At 27.0% G+C, this 18,644-nt stretch overlaps 1 long non-coding RNA gene across 3 annotated transcripts; it reads right to left on the minus strand.

Moving 5' to 3' along the window:
- Positions 1-1,785: 1,785 nt before the first annotated feature.
- Positions 1,786-18,618, minus strand: LOC124816124 (uncharacterized). Of its 3 annotated transcripts, none has more exons than XR_010642782.1 (3): positions 18,428-18,618; positions 9,194-11,134; positions 1,786-9,066 (listed from the first exon to the last, which is right to left on the minus strand). It is a non-coding gene; the product is annotated as an uncharacterized LOC124816124 (long non-coding RNA). The 3 variants fall into 3 exon arrangements; XR_010642783.1 differs by lacking the exon at positions 18,428-18,618 and adding an exon at positions 11,324-11,483; XR_010642781.1 differs by lacking the exon at positions 18,428-18,618 and adding an exon at positions 11,218-11,482.
- Positions 18,619-18,644: the final 26 nt, after the last annotated feature.

The raw sequence follows: 18,644 nt of genomic DNA on the forward strand, positions 1-18,644 counted from the left end.
GTCGTCCCCTGCAAAACAAAAGTATTTTTCGTCATCAATGACTAGAAGCGATTTTGTGTTTTAGAGTTGGTTAACTAGTTTCCTGCTTCTTTTCTTTGCCTTTATTTGTTGTTCTATAGTGTATTTTGCAGTCTTTTCACGTTTTCTATATTTAATATTCTTTTTTTTTAACTGACGACCAATTATCGATTGATTTACACCGAATTTAATACCTATTTTTCGATTGTTGACAAGTCTCGTTAATTCGGCTTTCTTTTCTCTAGTCCAGGATGTCGGACGACCAGGGTGCTTTCTATCAGAAAACGATTGAACAGTTTCAAGTCTTTTTAGGTTATCATATATTGTACTTCGAGCAAATCCTTCCTTTTCAAAATGATTTACGATTTTTTTTTTTTTTATATATCAGGTTTTTTTACAAAAAACATTTTTAGTCGCTTTCGAAAAGATTCTCGTTCAGCTGCATTTAACCTCATTTTAAATAATTGTGTTTCAAATAATAAAGTTTACATTTTATAGAACGTTTATGCCTACGCATAAAACCACAAAAACTAATTATTATGCTCAAATAATGAAATTAGGATTTGTCCGATAACTTCCGCATCACCCGTAATAAACAATTTCAACTCAATCATGTTTGCTGATAATACAAATCTATTTTACTAACAATGAGGACAACCCACCCGGCACAACTCAGAAAAAAGTTGGGCTTGGTTTTTGTAGCGAGTTTAAAACCTTCGAAAACAAAAAGAAAAATACGTGCCAAGAATAGGTTTCCAATCCGTGAAATTAATTATTACTATTTACCCAAAAACTAGTAAAAGTATTAATGGTTTCACCGTTACGGAAACGTAATATTTTATTATACTAAACTTCCAAAAAGAATGTAAAGCCAGTGACAAAAGTACATGACATTTCAATTTGACTATAAAAGCTCAGAAAACACGTGTTAAACTCGAGTAAAACTGCCCGTGAAATAAACGTGTCTTCGGTTTACACCTTGATCGTGACAAATACGTGTTTATACAGGTTTTAATTCCAAAAGTGAAACTAGATGTGTCGGCTGAAAATTTACTAGCAATGATATCATGAAACATATATATGAATATTGAAGTAAATAAAGTAAATGATTGATATAGGGCAAACTCTCACATTGAGAAAATAAACTGATTACTTTTAGTTTTTTTCTTTATTTTCGTTATTTTATAAAAAACAAAAGCGAGATGGTATCTTATCTTAAAATGGTAATCATATCTTAAATAGTAATTAATTAAAAAACGAGTCATATAAGATTCTTACGAATTCTTGTTGATGAAAATTTATCCAAGCTTCATCAAATAAAATATAGCGAGTTAAAATCACAAATTATTTGTATGATGTATCGAGTTCATTCATAAGACAATAAACAGTCTCAAACTAATTTACTCTGGACCCATTCATCACTTCATCAGCTATGCTAACATTTCATTTGAACGTAGACAACCGTCAAAACTTACAAAAACAAATAAACCATTTACTCTAAAGATAAGTGTGAACTCACTACAACCTTAATCAAAAGATATGAAAACGATGGATGTATTAAAAAATATTATCTATTAGTATTTTGTTTTTACTTACCAATTCAACAATAATCTCGCTCCTGCAAATTTTAACAACCACTTTCAAATAAATTTAAATGAAAACTATTATCTAAGAGCATATATAGTTAACATGTGACCCCAGTTTACAGTTATAGTTAACACGTGACCCCAGGTGACAAAATTTGGCGCAAAATAAACTTAAGAGTAATAGTACAAAGAAAAAAATGAACTAAAATTAATACAGAATAGTAAGCAATATATTTATTTTCTTCTTTTTGGATTAAAATAATACTTTCTCGCATGAATAGTTGAGATATTTCACAAGAGATTTCACGAGAGATTTTACGAGAGATTTCACAAGGGGATTTAGAAATCCACACAAGATTTTTTTGAATGTAAAATACGTCATCATCAACAAAAAAATCAAAATTTCTGAATTGCGAAAAATTCTTTTACACTTCAGTTGCAACTGCTCCGTTTATCAGTGAGATCAGAAACTCGTTTTTTTTTTTAAGTAGTAACAAATGTTAGTTTTTTAATGTTTTTACGATGTAGGAATGATCGCACATAAAGTTCTTTACAATTTTTCTTGTTGAAGTTTCAAACCAGTTGTTTAGATTTTTTGTTGGAGTTCCAGATCAGTTGATTAAGAGATGTTTCAGACGATTGATGTTGGTAGTAATAACTTTTAGTTTCTGCCAGAACCAAAAATTATAACAAATTTAATAAATAAACAAAGTTAAAATTGCATGTTGAGGCAGAAAAATAATCTATTGAAAAGGATCCAAATATATAGTGAAGTTGTTAAGTTCATAATCAATTTTTTTTTGTAAGAAACTTAAATGCGGGAGGCTAAATAAGCGCGAAGTTCATAAGTGCGAGTGGCGCAAGTGCAAACTGGCGTAAAGGCATTTCCAAATTCTTTTGGCGCACTTATGCCAGTTCACACTTATGCCAGTTGCGGCAGTTACTTTGCGCTTAAGCAAGTTCGCAGTTATAAAATTCGCACTTATTCAGGCTCCCACATTTAAGTTTCTAACAACAACAAAAAAATTAAACTTGAATTTGCTAAAGTAGCTACATCACAGTAATTTTATTTTTTTAAGTGTTTTTAATTTGAGATCTCTACGATTAGTTTCATTTTAAGTTTTTACTTCTACAATTAATTTGTTTATTATATTCACCTTTTTTTCATAATAAAATTGTGTTCCTTCACCTGTTTTAGTTTTTTTAACATGCCCAAAAATGTGAACCAGTACACTTTAAACATTTTCAGTGATTATGACATAAGTCTCTCTCAACCATCGTCAAAGTTTATAAAGTTCTTGATAATAGCAATCATACCTGAACATGTATGTCAAAATATTGTTTCTATACCATTTGTGAGTTGATACTATCTTTGCCTTTGTCTACTTTTCCTATGCTGAAATATACTAGCAAAAATATTTCGCTTAAAATTGGATCTTTAACATTAACAATTTTCCAAAACTTTGTTATAACTTCTATAAACCGTATGGCACTGTCTGCATTATATATATTAAAACAGTTTTTTGAGCCAGTTTTTGTTTTATCCAACTTGATTGATAATAAACTCAACATTTCTAAATCTCTGCATCAAGAAAAGCACCAACAAGCATTATTTCTACAAGTTGGGTAATAGCAATTGAGATAATACTTTACATATGGTATCTCTTCAAAAAAGTTTTAACTTTGACTGTCGCTTTGAAGTTAATTGGAGTTATTGTAAGTATATAATTATTCCCTTCTAAATATAAGGTGTAGTAATTCCTCTTTACACCCTTTGTACATATTAAATATAGTAATCCAGTCATCCACATATGAATGTAGTCGTCCATACATATAAAATTTCCAGATGAATAAAAAATAAAAGAAATTGAAAAGAAAAAGAAAATGAATTTGTTAGTCTTTTTTACATGTCCGTTTTTATCTTTTTTTTTTTGAATTCCTTTCTCTCAATAGCAATAAAAAAGAATGCAACGTTAAAAGAACGTTTTTTATCAAACTCAAAATAGTTTTTTTTTAAATCAATAACAACAACGAACAAAAGGTTTTTAAATGCCGTTTGCTATTTAAAATATGAAACTGAGTACGATTCAGACGTTTAATCCGGAAAAGTTCATTTTCCGGTTTAAAAAAAAATGTTAACTTTTTAATTGAATTCATATTTTAAAATTCTTTACATAATTAATGAGTTATGACAACATTAACAAGATTTGATAAAAAAAAAGATAACAAGTGCATAGTAATTGAGCTTAAACATAATAGAAATATAATAAAAACATAATAGAAATGCTGAAAAACAAATTGAAAATTATCTTAAAATAACTACAACATTATCATCTTTTTATTGTTATTATTTTTGCATTTATTCTTTGCCGTTTTTAAAATAACATAATAAAGAAACATAATAAAGAAACATAATAAAGAATAATAATAAAGAAACTACTATAACTCAAAACCTGGTGGGAGCAGGAAGAAGATAAATTGTCTTCCTACTCTTAGAGCCATACAGATGGATTAATTAACGTAATAAAAATTTTAACACAATAAATAATGTATAAAATAGAATATATAGAAATATTTCAAAATTTCAGCGAAAATTTCAGTAATTTCCGTTTCAGTAAAATCCGTTTCCACGGATCAAATCAAGAAACAAAATATGAAAATATAAAAACTAAAATACAATAAAAGAAAAATAAGTCTAAAAGTTATAAATCCACAAAAAAATTTTTTTATAAATAATGAGTTTTAATATAAGTATCCAAAGATCCAAAAAATTAATAAACAAAAGTTAAAGACAGAGATTTTGATTCCAGTAAAACTTTTAAAATATTCTGAAAAGAATAATTTGAAATTTAATACATTGAAGTCCATGTTAAGTAAATGCGTATCACATTTTTTTCCTAAGTGCAGTTTTAGGCAAAGTAGTTTGTTTTCAAAATATGAATAAAATTTTTCCCAATAAAAAGTCCACGATATTGAATTGGATAACCGATGCGATATTCATAACTAGAGATATTCATAACTATAAAGACAGCAGTGTGGCTATAAGAATTGCTAAAAAAGCTAGCAACAGTAACTAGGTGCTACAAATTGTCGATAGCTAGCTATTGACAACTTGTAACAAAAAAGAGAGCAATTTTGAGGATCTCTATATCACGAGGATCTCCAGCCAAAGTTGTTGTTTTCTAGTAGCTCGCATCATAGCTACTGTATAACAACAGGTAATTATCGATATGTTGTTTGTAACTATCGACATGTAACGATCGATATGTCGTATTTAACTAATGACATGTACTTACTATTTTTTTTATTTCAACTCACCTCCTCAAGGGCATGGAGGCCACTACATTCGAGGAGGCTACTTTAGTTATCGTTACAACCCTTTCTCAACTCTATAACTGCGAAACACAAATCCTGACAAACAAGGCCGCTGCGCGGAGAAACAAGTTGTCATAAAAATAACGCTACTCAAAAGACTACGATATCTAAATATCAACTAGCTTTTGGTTTGTTTTTATATTGTAGTTAGCGACATAACTTCAATTTGTAGCTAGCGATGTATCGTAATGATATCACTAAATACAAAGCATATCTGTATAATAATAAAAACTATATAAGATGTCGCCATCTTTTTTAACAATATTTAATTTGCTAGCAAAAATAATCTATAAATTAGCAACATTTAATAAAATTACAATGGTATACATATAAAATAATAAATCAAATACTAAAAATTGAGTTTTTTAAAACCTAAATGACAAAACGAAACAATAATGTGAGAAAGGAAAAATCGCTCAAAAATCAGTACAAAGCTATTTTTTAATTCATTTCCTACCTGGTAAGACCTTATTTAAAGAATATAAGACTTTATTTCAAATTACAAAGTAATTTTCTAAAAACTTAGTAGGATGTTTTTAAGAAATTTTATTAAAGTAAGTTTGAAATGCTACTAAAGATAAACCACAATTGCTTAAACCACTTACCATTTGGTAAATATTAGGCTCGAAAAGATACAAGAGTATCTTTTCGAGAAAAGAAACAAGTATGCATTATATAAGCATACTTGTTTATCCAAAACATTACGCTGCTAGCATGCTTTTATTTAATATAGGTTTTTTTTAGTTTAGTGTGATTAAATATGTTACAGTAAGAAAGATCAAAGGCAAAACCATCTTTCTTGTGTATAACGCAAATTTTTAGGTTAATACATAAAATAAAAGCGTTTTACATTATGTTTTAAGTGACGCAGCTACGTCCTCTGTGCAAATAAGATAAATCGAGGGGAGAAAGATTGGTTAAAATTAACTTATTGTATTAAAATGCAAATTAAATGACAACTTCTTTAGAAGAAAAGCGATTTACCTTAGAGTAATACAGTATTTTTATTGTCTTTTAAGTAAGGCAGAATATAAAGCATAAATTTTCTTCAGAATATAAAGTTTCTTTATATAAAAGTGCTGCATTTTTTCAATTTAGAAAAATAACTATGTAACTGTTTAGAGACAAAGTTCTTCAAGTATTATTCATCACAAAGTTCATTATTTGTTCACGAAAATTAATAAATTAATCAAAAGTATTAAAAAAAAGATGATTTCCTTCTAGACAAAACAGTGCAACTCGAAAAAATGTTGACCAAGCTGTATTTCGTTATCAATATTTCGTGGCGAATGCTTTGTTGTTGATCACAGCCTTGCATCTTCGAGGCATAGATTCGATTAGGTGATCAATGAAACTTTGTGGAATCGCTGCCCAGGCCTTTTGGATTTGTTCAAAAGGTTGATCCTTATTACGAACACCTTCACGATTAATTCTGCGGTTGACGATCTCCCACAGGTTCTCGATAGGGTGGAGATCCGGAGATTGAGGCGGCCAATTCATCACCGATAGGTGGTTGTCTTGAAACCACTGCTTGACTACTTTTGCAGTGTGTTTCGGATCGTTGTCTTGCTGAAAAACCCATTTTATTGGCATATTCCATTCAGCATGAGGTAACATAACATCAGGATATTTTTATACATGAAACGGTCCATTATTCCATTGTTTCGATGTATTGGACCTAGACCGTTAGCAGAAAAACACCCCCAGACCATTACATTGCCTCCACCATGCTTCACGGTCTTATGGCAGTAACGTAAATTGAGGCGTTTTCCGGCCGATCGACGTACACGGCAAATGCCATCGCTCCCAATGATGTTCGATTCATCACTGAGCAAGGACAGTTCGCCATTTCTGCACATTCTAGTTAATATGAGATGTAGCAAACAGGAGTCTTTTCTTTTGGTTTTTTAGTGAAATCAGCGGTGTCTTTGCAGGACGTCGAGAAAACAATCCGGCTTCAACAGCACGTCGTCTGATTGTTCGGTCCGATACAGGCAGCTCTAATTGCTTTTGTATCTGATGATATCCAGATATCCAGACTGATGATATCCAGGGATTCTTCTTGACGGATCTGACGATCATACCATCCTCTCTAGAAGTGGTGGAAAGCGGTCTTCCACCTTTGTTATCTGCTACCAACTTCCCCGTAGAACGATATTTGGAACATACTCTTGATACGGTCCATTTTTTCACGCGATATTTATCACAAATACTTTTTTGTGACATTCCACTTACGTAATTGTCAATAATTTTCTTTCTTATTTCCAATCCAAGACTGTCGGGAGCCATTTTTGCACTTGAAGTCATAAAAATAATAAAAATAAATAATCACGCTTTTTAAGGCTTACCGTGTTACATTTACCTTGTGATGATACAATAATGCTCTGTGGAACACAACGTCTTGGTTGGATGTGGACTGTATTGATGTAATGAAACACTTGTTGTATTTCACTTCTTGTATTGATGTTCTTCGATAAAACACTTTGATAAAACTCACTTCGATAAACTGTCTTGATAATACTGACTGATTGACTTACATATACTGACTGAATTACATGTCGATTTACATGTCTCTTATATAGTAAAATGAACCTGTGTGAACCTGTTCTGGAATGTACTAGATGCTTCTTTTCGATGCTTCTGGAAGCTTCTGGATGCGTCTGGATGCTTCTGAATGTTTCTGGAAATTTTCAGATGCTTCTTCTGGAAACTTCCGGATACTTCTTTTAATTATTAAAAAACTTTTGTGACGTTGACACGGACCTGACTTAAGAAAATGAAACAAACCAAAAAAGTTGCACTTGTTTTGTCCGCTGCAAAATGGCACTTGTCAACGAAATTCTGCCTGTGTGCTGTCACCTGTCAGCTGATTGCTCATGTCATGGCATGCTATGACTCCAGACTCCTGAACTGTTTGCTGTGGTAGTATAGTTCGTTTCGTTTTTACAACATGTAAAATAAGGAACACTTCTTAGCATTGTTCGATGTTGGTTGCAAACGTTTTGTCCAATACTGTAATTTCTCCACATTGATTTCTTATTGCAGTGACATGGCTAACAAGGCCATCACTATTTAACCATTATATTATTATTATTTATTATTTTATGCAAAAAGTTTCATAAAATATGTTCAAATTAAAAAGATCATTGGTTTTAAATTATTTCAGAACATCTTCAATTAAGTTATAAACCATGCATTGAAGTTAAAATTCAAAAGCCCTTCATGTTGTACTCTATCAATAACGATTTAACAAAAGTATACTTGGTAGAGTATACTTTTGTTAAATCATAATACAACGGAGTACTTTTGCAACCAATCAAATACCAACTTTTGCAGATGCTGAAAAAGTATAATTTACACAAGAGAATTATTTTTAAACAAATCAGATTGCTACTTTTAATAGCAAAGAATCAATTCGCTTATCTAATTTTCTCATATCCTGCAAAAGATAATTTACATTAGCAAATTTTGTAAAATAAACTTTGTAACCTCTGCAAAGCATAGTTTTTAATGTAAACATTTTTTAAAGTTCTAACAAAAATAAAAAAATTGACATAATATTAGGCGGTCAGTAGACGTAATTTTACACTGTCACTAACGGGGTTTAAATTTTCCTCCAAAGATTGCTGTGTATAAACAAAAAATACAGTGTTTTTTTTTCAATGATGCATTTTTTGAGAATATAAAAGAATTTAAACATTATTAAATTAAAAAAATTAAAAACTAAACACAAAAAGAGATATCCTGGTATAAGGGATTGTAGTAAAAGAAACCATGGTTTATTTTACTAAAATCGCTGATCCCAGGGATAATATTGACAGAAAGTTATTATAAGTTCTATACTTTTGATTATAGAGGAACTGAGACATTAGGTTAAATTGGGACACGCAAGTGTAAACTAATTACGTGTCCCCACTTTACCCCATATTTACAAAATAATTTAAAAACTAATAAAATAATAAACCACGTGATCTTCTCGAAATATTCTACAGGTTTTCACGATATAATTACACATTAATGATAGGGCAGAAGTGAGAAACCAATTGTTTTCTTTGCCCCTTTTCATCCCTCTGCAGGCCAACTAAAACTATAGTCTAATTAATAAAGCTACAATATTTATGTGCAATAGTATTTACGTGCAATAGTATTACATGTAAAGTGCATTTTTGTATAATAAACAAAATGAACAAAAAAAGTCAAAGATATATACTTACTTAGATGGTAGACTTTGACAAAAAAAAAACGTTTTTTTGAGGTACTTTTCAAGAATTCGGTTTTTAGCACTCACAGGAGACAAAACGATGTCTGCTAAAAAGAGGAAAAGAAATCTCATTGTTTACATAACAGTGATTAGGTATCTCTTCTAATTGGAATTTTCGGGCTGTTTCATTTCTCTTGCGTCTCACATCTCCATACTCTCCTCTATACGTTAAATGTTATTTTCACTTTAAAAAATGTTATGTCTTTTTGTCAGACAAAAAACTTTGAGTGAAAATTTCCTTATTCCTTTCTTTAGTACGAGTTCGATCCCCACCACGTCCCTGGTAGTACCGCGCTCAACTTGTTTCTCCGCGCAGTGGCCTTGTTCCTCAAGGTTCGTGTTTCGGAGTTATAGAGTTGAGAGAGGGTTATAACCACTATTAAGTAGCCTCCTCATCTGTAGTGGCCTTCTCGGCCTCGAGGAGGTGAATAACAAAAAAAAAAAACAAAAAAAAAAAAACATTTTCTTCATTTCTGCTTCTATATTAGTTATATTATATATTATTTATTAGTTCATGTGACTACTGTTAAACTTATCATTTTAATAAACCTGATTTATTTTTAAAAAAATCCTAACTAATTGTTTAGAAAACCGATTTATTATTAAACATTTTTTGAAAAAAATCTTTATTATTAATATATTATTAACAAAATGTTTTTTTAATAAATCGAATATTTTGTTTTAATAAATTTTTGAGCTACTTAATCCGAAATTTCATTCAAAACTTGAAAAATGAAAGATCATCACACTGCGGTAACATCTTGAAAAAATAATATGAAGACCGTTTAACGTCCATGCCTAGTTTTAGGCTGAATATGTCTCTGAATCTATAATGACTCTATTATTAATAATCATGAACTATGGTTTCAATTGTGCTTTGAAATGAAATATTAGTTTGTTATTGGTAATGCATTAATCATTAATAATTCGGATGGTCATTGAAACAAATTACGTTTGAGTATTTTACAACTTCATTATTTAGGTTAATCATTGCATCGCACTTTATTTTGTAGAATAAAAAAACACAAGGTATTATTGATAGAAAGATTTGTTGTTACTTTTATCAATACAGTAATCTAGTAAACCATTTAATATAGGGTACAAACCTAGGCATGGAAAAAATGGAAGGCAAGAAAAACATATCGCCAAACGTTTTGCAATATTAAATTTTGATCCTTTTATATTTAAAGCATTTTTTACAATGTGGTTGCTACCAATATCATCTTTTGAAACGCAATGATAGCAAAGTGCTTCGAGACACCAAAAACATGTACAGCATGACACAACATTTTTTGTATAGTATAAGCAAGAGGTAAGTGACGATTGCTTAGAATAATATTCTGTTTTATAGTTTGTACTAGTGTAATTTATGGGTTGTTTAGTGATGACCTTTTGGATAATCTTGGAGCGATCATCCGTTTCAAAGTTACAATAATAAATATTTGAATCAATGTTGTTAGGCAATATTAATTCAGTTAAGCTTGTGTTACGGTTAAAACACATTGGCGAGTTTTTTTTGTAATACGGACACGAACGCGTCGGTCCTAGTTTCACTTTTTTGACTTCTTGGCATGTATCTCCGACAGGTTGGAATGAGGCCCCATCTCCGTCATTTTTTCTAAAAAAATTGGTCGTAACGTTTATTTCTGATTTTTTTATAAGAGATAAACTTTCAGGATAAGATACGAGTTGGTAATCAGCATTAGCAGGATATGAACGGGTAGCTCTAAGCTTTGTTTTTATTTTTATCTTAGCTTGGTCGATGCCATTGTCGATAAAATTTATTCTAATTCGTTCTTGCAAAGTACGAGTTTGGTTATTCATTTCGCTATTTTTATCAACAGAAAAGTATAAAAATGGCAAGATAATACAGGTCGATGCAATTTTTCCTACTCTATAAAGAAAAAAAAAGAATTTTTTAATTGTTAGTTATAAATGGAACTTTTAGTTTTCTTAATTAAAAAAACTCCAACTTACCAACTAAACTAAAAACTCCTGCTAAACATGTGAAAATGGTTTTAGACAAATTATATGAGCTTATGCAATAAAATAAAACAATAATTTAAAATATCGTATGCAATACCTTTATATCTTTTACTAAATATTAGTATTAATTTTAATCGGAAATTTATCATAATTTAGAAGCGTGGTTTTTACTTTTTGAGTGCGTGCAAATTTTGACTTGTAGACACCATTGACGTTAGTTGTTTTTAAATTATGTAAGACATTTTATATAAAGCCATTATTGAGTGTTTTCATTTGACGCAAACATATATTTGACTTGAAAATGCAATAGTTTTTTTAATAGTTTATAATTAAATATTTTTTTAATTATTCACTGCTTACTTAAATGACAACAATCTTCAAATCTGTTGAAGAGATTAAAACTAGTAAATAATTGTTTACCTAGAATATATTTTTCATTTTTTAACAAATTTCGCACAATTAATCCAAGCTACATACGGTAAAATTACAAAAATAATTTATTATTATTTTTATTTCAAAAACCTGTGTCATTAATGGAAACTAATGCAATAAATGTAATTGAGATCTACTGTGGCAAAAGTGTATTTTACAGAATTCATTTATATAGGGTACTTTACAGAACAAGTATAATAAGAGTACTTGACAAAATAGTTTTTAATGTTTCCAATATATACTAATAAAAGAAATGTAAATAAAAAAAAACATTTAGAATAAAAAAAACAAAAAAATAAAATATTGAGATAATATTTTTATTGTAAAAAAAAGTAAACAAATACTTTTAAAAACAGTAGGAGTACCTATATAAAGCTACAACCCCGTAATCTTTTGAAACGGATTCAATTAACAATTAAATAAACAAAGCTTTTTATGATCAAAACTCAATAAAAACAAACAACTTTTCAGACTAATAAAACAATTACACAACCCAGATAATTATTTGATTGTTAAAAATAGCAGTTGACTGATTTTTTTAAACTTTTGATGAATTAAATAGTATTTCAAGGTTTAACATGTTTTGAGCAACAAATTTCATTGCGGAACTTTGTGCAACAGTCTTAAAACCATGTTCTTAAAAAACCAACAAACCATAAACAAGCAAACAAATTTATATATACATATATATATATATATATATATATATATATATATATATATATATATATATATATATATATATATATATATATATATATATATATATACACACACACACACATATATATATACATATATAGTATATACATATATATATATATATATATATATATATATATATATATATATATATATATATACATATATAGTATATACATATATATATATATATATATATATATATATATATATATATATATATATATATATATATATATATATATATATATATATATATATAGTATATACATATATATATATATATATATATATATATATATATATATATATATATATATATATATATATATACATATATAGTATAGACATATATATATATATATTTATAGCTGTTTAGTACTATAATAATACAACAAAACTCATAATCGTAAAGAGTGCTCAATATTAAAAGATATTTCAAATAGAGCGATATACAAATATATATTTACAAAGAAAAAATAACTTTTTCTATGATACTTTAAACTTCATGCCTAAACGGCAATCATCAGCCATTGAATACAAAATCGAAAACAAAAAAAAGGTTTTATTTAAAAAAACAAAAAGGGATCTTTACGTCGCAAAAAGACATACTTGATGGCAACCAAAGAAAAACAAAATATTAGCTAATCACCGGTGTCAAAAAAAAATATAAAGGATTTATTTATTCTTGTATTTATTCTTGTATTTATTCGCAATTTAAAATCAACTCATTTCGTTTATACTTTATATTTCATTTTATGTTTATATTTCATTTCGATAAACGATAATATATATATATATATATAAAATATATGTATATACATTTATATATATGTATATACATATATTATATATATATATATATATATATATATATATATATATATATATATATATATATATACATATATATATATATATATATATATATATATATGTATATATATATATATATATATACATATATATATATATATATATATGTATATATATATATATATATATATATATATATATATATATGTATATATATATATATATATATATATATGTATATATATATATGTATATATATATATATATGCATATATATATAAATTAGTAAAAAACACTTATATAACTTTTTTCTTCAACTTGAAGTTTCACCATTGCTGGATCATCAGGAAGAGTTAGATAAGTGTTTTTTACTAATTTATTTATTATTGCTCTGTTCTTTAGAAACATTGAGCACTCTATTTGTAAAATACACTAACATAATTTACATATATATATATATATATATATATATATATATATATATATATATATATATATATATATATATATATATATATATATATATATATATATATATATATATATATATACATATATATATATATATATATATATATATATATATATATATATATATATATATATATATATATATATATATATGTATATATATATATGTATACATAAATACATATACATAATATATAACAGATCAATATCAATATAATAGTTTTTTGTTTTTGTTTTGTTTTTTCTATAAATTTTATTTTCTTAACTAAATGGGCTATAACTCATGGGTGTGAACTATTGACGCCCGAAGACTTTAAAGAAAATATAGCTATTTAAAAACTGTTTTATTTTATTATTAATATTTTTTTTTTCTACAAGCTTTTTTCTATTATATAATTCAATAAATAGTATTTAAAATCTCTGATAGGGGAAGATTACGTAAGATGAGCAGGTTCCGAAGTTAGTATATCCATTAAGAAGGCGATAAATCTATCCATAAAGAAGGCCTATCCTTAAGAAGAACCTATCCATAAAGAAGGCGACAGATCCAATATCAGTAACTATCGTCCTATCTCTGTTCTTTCTATATTTTCTAAAATTTTAGAAAGAATTATCTTCAACAGAGTATACAATTATTTTAATTACAACAACTTATTTCATGACAATCAGTATGGTTTCAAAAAAGGAAGTTCAACTGAACATGCCATTATTCAATTTATACATAACATCTCTGAATCTTTTGAAAAATCTCAATATACACTAGGTGTTTTTATTGACCTATCAAAAGCTTTTGATACGGTCGATCACCGAATTTTAATCAAAAAACTTAAACATTATGGTTTAAACAATAAAATTTTAAAATGGTTTAAAAGCTATTTAACAAATCGAAAACAACTTGTGTATAGTAATGATGGTCAGCAAAGTGAATTCCTGAGCATAACCTGTGGTGTTCCACAAGGTTCTATTCTCGGACCACTACTATTTTTAATCTATGTAAACGACTTAAACAATGCTTCCAAATTGAAAAATATAATGTTCGCTGATGATACTAATCTTTTCTTATCCCATACTGATGTTTATGAACTCTTTTCAACTACAAACAAAGAACTCAATCTCATTTCTAATTGGTTCAAAGCTAATAAATTAACTTTAAATATTAACAAAACAAAATGGATTATCTTTCACTCCTGCGCACAAAAACGTTTTTTACTAAGTAATATGCCTCAAATTTATATTGATGAAACGATAATAAAAAGAGGTATCGTTATAAAATTCTTAGGTGTTTATCTTGATGAGAATATTACTTGGAGAAAACATATTTATCATATAAGCACAAAAATTTCTAAAAACATTGGCATTTTATACAAAGCCCGAAATTATCTAAACAAAAAAAACCTAACCCAACTCTATTATTCATTTATACACAATTATATAAATTATGCAATCATCGCCTGGGGAAGTACAAATAAAAGTAAATTACAACATCTTTATCGCCGTCAGAAGCATGCAATCCGCATAGTTAATTATGCGGATCGCTTTTCACATTCAAAATATTTTTTTGATTATATGAAGGTTTTAGATGTTTATAAACTGAACGTATTTAACGTCTTATGTTTTACTTTTATATGAAAAAACGATTTATCTTTATTTGTTTTTAACGACCAATAAATAAATACACATTAAGAAATTTTAGTTTTTTAAGTGAACCTTTTTGTAGAACTAAGTTCAATCAATTTTGTATTTCATATCGTGCACCCCATCTTTGGAATAAAATAGTATTACCAAACTTTGATCCGTCTATTACTCTTCCTGTTTTTAAAATTCAGTTAAAAAAATTAATTCTCTCTATGGACAACATTCTAAAATTCTACTAAAAATAAATGTAAAATGTATTTGTTAAATCATCAGCTTATTATATATTAGATTGTGTTGTATCTTTGCATAATGTAAATACGTTTCATCTTATATGTATATATATATATATATATATATATATATATATATATATATATATATATATATATATATATATATATAATATATATATATATATATATATATACATATAAGATTTGTGTGTGTGTGTATATATATATGTATATATATATATATATATATATATATATATATATATATATATATATATATATATATATATATATATATATATATATATATATATATATGTTTTGTATATATGTATGTATATGTGTATGTGTATGTGTGTATATATATATATGTATATATTTTATTTTATATATATACGTTATAAAAATTACTTTTTAAGGTTCCAATGATAAGATCCTTATGATCTTCTTTTGGAAACCTAGCTTTATATTGTTAGTACGTTGAATTGTATTATTTGCGTAATTGTATTACGACTTATATTTATGTATTATGGCTTATGAATTATGTAACACGACTAACATTGTAAACTTAAATAATTTTTTTAATTAAGGATATTCATACAAGTTGACGGTGTTATTTATTTTAATTTCTTGGTTGTATAGTTAATATACTTTAATTGTTTTACTGTTAAAAAAAATTTACCATCCCCGTTATAATTTTTTATTATTCAATATTTTGTAATTACATCAGAACGAAACAAGATCATCAAAAATTTATTACATCCTCAATATTTTATGCTAATTCCATGGGTTATATGAGATAATACATATGCTGTTGTCATGCTATTATGATAGTACTTTGTGAAGTTGCTTAAGATAATACGTTTTTAGACGCTAAAGATGAGATGCGGCTTTTTATTAAGAAAAGCGCGTTTTTTTAAAGTTATTCTCAGCAGAGCTTTATTTTGGCATCTCAAGAGTGAAAGTTTTTTCAAAAAATAGTATCGTTAACTTTTTAGAGATCCGAAAGATTTATTAATGTTTTTTTTAAGGTTGAGAAAATTACTTTCTACTTAAGTACAGTATAGTCCTTGAAAATACAATTTTATTAAATTTTTTTTTGTGATTATTTTTTTGTTATTATGAGTTTTTTTTTAGTTCCTTTAGAGAAAGCTCATCTTAGGAAACTGGTTTTCTAAGATGAGTCGCACCCCAGGGACTACTAGGGACTTGCTCGTGGTTGTCGTTAGAAGAAAGTATACATATATATTATAAATTGAGTAAGATTATGTAGTTGAAAGAAATCTCGCAGAAGACTAGGAAAAGCCTTAATGCTACAAACAATGCCTTAACTATGAAGTCTTTTCATTAACGATTGTTCTGCAATATTGAATATGATTAAATATGCTTTAAAGTGAAAAAAAAATGTATATTAAAATATTTATGTATATATATAATTTATTTATTACAAAGGATTTCCAACTTGAAGTTTTCAGATAGATGATTTTTTTAAAACTAAAACAAAATTTTAATGATTAGTTATAAATAATAATAAAAAAAAGAGTAAATTTTGTCGTTGAAGGTTTTTAAACATATTGAAAAGTGCTTTTTTTCAAATGTTTTATAAAAAAAAAATGTTTCACAAAAAAAAGTGTTTTATAAAAAAAAGTGTTTTAGAAATTGAACAGAAAATGTTTAGCTGAACAGTATGTGTTTAGTTGAATAGAAAGTGTTTGGTTGAACAGAAAATGTTTAGTTGAACAGAAAATATTTAGCTGAACAGAAAATGTTTAATTGAAAAGAAAATATTTAGCTGAACAGGAAATGTTTAATTGAAAAGAAATTATTGTTATTATTGTTATTGAACTTTTAAATAGATTATTAATTATTAAAACTATACATAGTTACATAAACTATAAAAATATAAGATTAAACTTTTTTTTCGCATAAACAAGTTTAAACTGTTTAATATTTCTTTATTTGTCAAAACATTATCTACCAAATTGTAGTTAAAAAAAAAAACTCCATGACGACACGGTATACAAAACCTTTAACTCATTTTTTATTTGCAGAAAAAAAAATGTTTATACTAAAAAACACCCTTCAAATTTTAATTCGATTTTTATAAAACCTACTAACAAAAAGAAAGTAGTCGGATTAAAAAGTAAAGAATCCGGACCTAAAAATATTTCAATCTCAATTCTAAAAGTCTTTTAAATAATACTTCTTAAACTGTGTAAAATATACTTTTTGAACTGTTTAATCTTTCGTTAGAATATCCTGGTGTACCTAAAAAAACCTTATAGCAACCCATACAATAGAATCAAAGCTTGACAGCAATAACTACCGACTGTATCATTACCAGACCATCATTATTAAATGTTTATAAATTATAGAAAAAAAGATTGGTTATTTTAGTTATTGTTTCCTTAACATTTTTGCATGCTTTAATGACCAACAATTTACACTTAGCTTAAAATGTTCCATACCTTAGTTAGCATTACCAATTAATTCTTTTTACTGATTTTTTGATTTTGTTAAAAAATGCTTATTAAAACCCGATAATTAATGACAACAAGAAATACTCCGTTGAATCTTACTCTGTATTCTTTATATTTATTTAGGAGGCAATGTTTATTTGGTTGTCTCATTTGGTTTCATAGAATAGTTATTGTTTAAGCTTCTTTTAAATTTATTTTGAGAAGTTTTTTAAAATTTATAACTTAGCTTAAAATTGTTAACTTAGTTATACAAGGTCATGTGTTGAAATATCTTTACCTCACAAATACAATTCAACAGAAATAACAACAGAATAACAGTATAAACCAAAAAATTGAATCATATTGAAATTTCTCGGTGTACTTCTTGACGAAAATGTGACGTATAAAATTCGCATGCATTATCTCAAAAATAAAATCTCAAAGAATAATTACCTGCTAGTTAGTGCAAAACTTTTTAATTGGTTTAAAACTTTTACATTTCTTTTTCATTCGCTGTCATCCTAATTACGCAAACATTGCTTCGTGCAGTACAAATAAAAATAACGATAAAAAAGTCTTCAATAGACAAGCGCATGCAATCAGAATTATATCCAACGTGGGCCGTTAAACACATTTCTAAGAATTATTTACTATATCAAATGCCTATCTG

This window comes from Hydra vulgaris, chromosome 12, assembly GCF_038396675.1.
Source record: "Hydra vulgaris chromosome 12, alternate assembly HydraT2T_AEP".
NCBI lineage: Eukaryota > Metazoa > Cnidaria > Hydrozoa > Anthoathecata > Hydridae > Hydra > Hydra vulgaris.